We start from the raw sequence: 6000 nt of genomic DNA, 5'->3' as shown, positions 1-6000 counted from the left end.
ATGTGTAATTTTTCCAGCACAGATTGATTGTCGCTGCCAGAAAAGTTCATTTCATCACAAATGCTCAGACAAATCTAATATGGATCCATAAAGTCTCCCTCCGATTTATTAATGTCCGAGCAGCATTGTGGTACCATCACAAGACATCACAAATGTGTGACTTGGGTCGGTGGATTCGAGCTGTTTTTACTCACAAATATTAGCTCCAGATTTCTAGTTTAAGGGAATGTCTTATCTAAATCCATGAATTAAGTCATATCATTAAGTTTTTTAAAGAATAACAATATTGTTATTAGGAGCTGACAAGCAATACTCATCCTGCAAAGTGTGTTTTTTTTTATTGACCTTATCTCCTCTTGAACAATTCATTTCACGAGTCTGGCATGTTGTTAAAGCTCCAGCGCCAAGTGCTCACATTTTGAAAATATGTACGCAGCTCTCTGTTCACAGTGGGAGATAAATTAGGTAAATTTTCATGCTGCGCTCACTGGAGTTACAGCCTGTCCCTATTACTCCATCCAGGCCATAAATAGGCAGAAACCTGTGACACATTTAATTAAATTCAAAAGCTCAAGCTGTCAGACGTTGTGTTGGCCCTCCCTTCTTTTGGTCCTAATGGATGCTTGTGGTCCATTATACATCGGTGCCAGATTCACTGTGTCAGTTCTGGGGGGGTGGTACTAAATAATGGGGCTTTGTCAGATCTGGTAATCAATCTACATCGCCAGAAGAAGACGTCAAATTGTCTGAGGAAAAGACAGCATCTCCAAATGATTAATCAGGCCAAGAGGATTGAGGAAATGACCATATACGTGCAATTCAATTTAGAAAATGGCAAGCTTGTGTAACACATGACGGGTAATTTGCTAAACCAAAGGTAAACAATGCTCAGTCTGACAGAGCAAATCCTGTGATCCGCCTTGATGAGGCGGGGAAAGGACAGCGCTTCTATATAGGCTTTACTTAATAGGGAGCAGCATCAGTTGGCAGGTAGCATCTGGATAAAATCACACCAACTGTGCTTAGTCAGGAGGTAAGCCACATGGTGCTGAACGGGCTTCACGATGTGACAAAGAGCAGCTGTCCTCCAGAAGTAGCACTGACACCAGATTAGTCAGTGTTCTTCATCTCTAGCTTTGTCATACTGCTCTGCGGTGATGGACAGGTAGATAAGAGATTAACATTTGGCAGCAGTTTTATGGATTTCATCGCGAGGATGGAAATCCAATTACTTCATTCTATCATACCATGCAGGGGTGTACGAGTGTGGGATAAGCTACTCCAAGAGGAGAGATATTAGGAGTAGTCTTAAAGAGGGACAAACACAGTTTAAAGCTGCAATATGCAGTCACTTTCACATTTACATAATAAGAAATATAAATATTACATATAATCTGTAAAAGCTGGAATATCCCAACTTTCCTGACCTTGGCTTTCAAGGATGTTTTCATTATGGCTGTCAACTTAAAACCATAGTAAAATGGCAGATCGTCTTTAGCTTTAGACATATTTCTGAGTGAAACTGAGTGAGCTATAGATTAGGAGGGTTTTGATGAAATTGTTCAGGGATTTGATTTCCCTGCTTACTTACTGTTGCGACGTCTGTACCTTTTAGCTGGATTCCAAGAGTTTGTGTAAAACTATCGAGCCCATCACCATCTACACGATTAGATATGCAGTTAGCCAATGTGGCTATTTCAGGGTATCCTCTATGTTTTTACTTTCATCTTAGGGTAGAGGCTCCCCTCTACAAAATCACATTTGATTGGCTATTGTATGTTTATGCTGTCGACTGTAGGATGAATCAGCAGAAATATCGTTTCACAAAGATGAAAAATACAGAAACAAATATTTAGACATGGTTTTTATGACATACATGCATGCAGTACGTCTTTAACCCCACATTAAACAGATTTTGGCTCAAGCTATAAAACAAATTGGTTACAAACTGTCACCTTTTAAAGGTGCTATTTATAAATTTTGCTATTGCTACATAGCCAGCGTTAGCATTAACACTTGTTTACTTACCAGTCTAGAAGAGATGTTGTGACTGCAGCACTCCATCAACTCTTGAGGGAAATATTTGTCTCTTTCGCTGCTAAATGCGCCACTTCTCTCACCCGCTAGTCGCTACTTTATCTGCTCACCATTTCCCCCAGGATAGTTTGCAAACAGTCGATTTATACACTTTATATAGCGTACAGTCACTAATGACACTGGCGAGAGAGAAACCGAATAAAGCGGCCTTTCTAAAATCAAAATGACCTGAAAGACACTATAAAGCTCTGTAGAGTGGAGTGCAAACGCAGGCCTGTGTGTCTATTATGAGCAACCGCTTTCAATACAGGTAATGAAGAGCTAGTGTTAATGTAAAACAATATTGATTGTAGCTGGTTTGAGGCTAGAGGCCACAGTGCAGGAATCTATATTAACATATAAAATGAGAGAAAAAAACGCAATACAATAAAGAAACAAAACCAAATGGATTTTGAACAAGGCCTTTAAGCAAAATTTAGTTCATCATCATCATTGCTTCAATTTATTACAGACTTTCTTGACTATCAGACTGTCTGCTTCTTTAGCACATGGGTGACAATATATATTGTACGAAATGTGGTGTCTTGACCTGACCTAATTTGACTCCAATCAAAATCCTAGAAGGAAGGTTTTAATTACATCCTTTGTACACAAATATGAATGCCCTAAAGAAATCTGTTAAAATTTTAGAAAACAGTATAACTTCAAGTAACCTAGGGCAACCATGATCCTGAAATCTGTTATATCATGATAACCTGTATCCTTGATTTGTAGCTTTAAGGACAGGCTTTCTTTTCTTTCTAGTTACCACCATTGGGTGATGGTGAGTCTGATATTGTTCAATATTAAAATGCACAAAAAGTTGCATATTGGTAGTTTAGGGTCAGAATCAGCAGATCGTAATGTTTTTCTTCCCTTCCACTAAAATGGCTTCTACATGTGGACTATTACCATAGAAACAGAAATAAAAAAAACCCAAAATTGAGTGACTGATAATTAGCATGTTTGGAGTCCTGACAGTTGGAAAATGAGATAATGTCTGTTTGCAGATGCTGTATAAAATTCTTAAGCACCATAGTTTTAAATGGATGCTAAGCACCCCAAATAAATTCAGTGTAAGCATGTAAGCAGTGTAAGAACAAGTTATTTGGCAATAGTTTACTGTATAAGAACATATATCAGATGATAAAGGGAGATTTAATCCACACAAACTGAAATGTCTTTGGCTTTCACTGCTTGGCATGACTGCAACACTGTTATTCTTCTGAGACACAAAGCTGGACTGATTTGCAGTTTTTCTAAAAATCCTAAACTCACACTCTAAACTTCGCAACAGAAAATTGGCTGAATTTGAGTGAATTTAAATCAGCTGCGAGACTGATCAGTTGCCAGGCAACAGCTCTGGTATTGGCATCAACAGGTTTTTCCAGCCTACAGCCCTTTAAAGTCATGCTTAGGGAGGTTACATGACAATAGGTATAAAACATAGATTTCTGAATGAAAAAGAAATATTCCGTAGCATCATAACTATTTAATTTTTTATTAAATAATAATATTAAAGAAATTTGATTATGTTTCCCATCTATAGTGAAGGTCTGAAACATCCTTCCATCTTTCTTTTTCAAATCCACACTGTGTTCAGATGCAAGGCTGAGTCATCCTCCAGTTAATCTGATAATGATTAAACATCAAACAAAGCTGAGTTTCATCCTCAGCCTTCACTCTGGCTGATCCTAAACCCCTCCAGTCAAGAGATTTCTATATACTTTTGAATAAATGTTTCGATAATGTCACTTAAAAGTTTCCTTATCATTCCCACGAGGAAAGCAACTTCACCTTAATTTTGCCGTCGCAGCTGTTCCCACTCCCTCTGGGTAATAAGAGCGTTTGACCTCTGCACCTTTGACTTTCTGTGTTTGTTGCTTTCAGCGATGTGAGCTGAAAAACAAAAGACTCAGTCCAGAAATGAAAGCGATAAGAACTCTTTGAACGTGATGAATACACATCATTTTCTAACAATGTACTGTATGATGATTGGAACTATAAAAGAGAAGAGGAGAGAGGAGAAACCTGTAATGATGTATGAACTGACTGTATGAAATGACTCTTTGCCCCCTCAGTTAATTTTGCTACACTTGTCAAGCTCTCTGTTTCTCTTATGGCACATGCAGTTTACAATGATAATGGCGGCAAGTCACACTTCTAGATTGCAACCAATGATTTTATTGGCTCAAATGACAACTTTGTAAAAGCCTTCAACGGCTAAATGTTTAACATTACTATTTGTAACGAGAACCCTGTCCGTAGTTAATTAACACTTGATGGCTGCATACATTATATTGGGCTGAGAGACTGAGGCTGAAGCTGGTTTAGGAAGACATGGAAATAAAGAAACAGCATTGTTCTTGTATCATGGGTAAGGTAAGAAAAAATGTAAGTGTTATTTCATATTTATAATACTCTGGGTGCTTACTTTAGATACTTAGACAAACGAGATAGATTTCTGCTTTATTTTTCAAATTTTATGTTTCATGCATATATGTTCATATCCAATAAAACAGTGTGTACAGTACAGAACATTTTTACAATCTACTGCTGTCCCTGTTTTGTATACTTCCCATATAGCTGTCTTATGCTATAACTTGCAAAACTAATACACACATTGAATATGATTGATGATCTCAGGAAATTAATGCAAACCAAAGCAGTGCTTGGACAAGATCACCGCAATCCTCCTGTTTTTTTTCATCAGCGAGAAGAACGTGTCGAGAATCACATGAAAAGCACTTGGAGTACTTTCCATATTCTCTTCAGGCGTCTGACCAAAAGGAATAAAATGATGTTTGTTCCTGCAGTGTCCGGTAAGATATTCAAACCCTTTCATGCCAAGGCTCATGATCCAAGAGAATGTGTGAGAACCAACTAAGCCACACATTGTGTAGAAAACCATGAAGGTTTTCCATGAGTCTGAAAGACAAAGACGACTTTGTGAATACAGCGAGACACTGGTAATTCTGTGAAGAAAATACAGCAGGATGTGTACATGGTGTATGCACAAACTGACAATAATTCATGAATAATCCATGAGAAGACAGAAGGAAACAGAAGTGCTTGGAATAAAATAAAAGACTAGTGCATACAAACCTACGTATATTGGATTAGAAGCTAAACATATAGAGAAAGAGAGAAACCTGAGAATGGTGAGTGAATCATGAGATGGGCTGATGTTTACAGTAGATTTATATGTGATAATTTGAATTTAAACATAAGTGTGAAGGCTTTTTTCTGCATTCATTTCTTATTTTCTATTGTTTCTGATTCATATAAATGAACTTATAGTTATGCAGAATTGCTTTCAGGAACTTTACAGAAGCTACATCCATGTTTTGCCTATTGCATATTCCATATTGCCAAAATATTCCCTGCAGTGCTTCCACCATGTTTGACCTATTGATGTGATGGGAGATTAATAACGTGACTATTGAAGACCACTGAATCAGAGGTCATTTCTATAATTGGCGCTTTTGCCACAGAAACGGAGCAAGTGGCAGAAAATAAAGAGAAAGGTACAATTACCGGTCACTCAAAATGAGCCAATCAGGTGCCATCAGGTCCATTGTTCTCATTCCACAGGAAAAGTAATTCAGTGCTGAAAAGGCGTTGATTGCAGCGCTCCAAAATCCAACTCCAAATCCATGGGAATGCTATTAAGAATGCAACCGGACTGTGAATGGACTGTTAATAGTGACAGACTGCTCCACTGAGACCATTACAGCTATTCAGAAAGGGGAACTGAAGCCACTGCTATTTGCTTTCCCAGCCTAATTCTTCTTTTAAAAATGTTCCCAGCTTGGCTTTTCCTCTGCCCTTTTTCCTTCACTTAGAGCCAGTTTCTGTCTTTTAAAAAAACGAAGCAAAGTTTAAATAGTGAGCTGTACCACCATTTTCTCTTTTTCTAAAGAC

Source organism: Seriola aureovittata, chromosome 18 (genome assembly GCF_021018895.1).
Source record: "Seriola aureovittata isolate HTS-2021-v1 ecotype China chromosome 18, ASM2101889v1, whole genome shotgun sequence".
NCBI lineage: Eukaryota > Metazoa > Chordata > Actinopteri > Carangiformes > Carangidae > Seriola > Seriola aureovittata.
The sequence above is the reverse complement of the archived record's forward strand: the minus strand, read 5'-3'. Positions refer to the sequence as shown.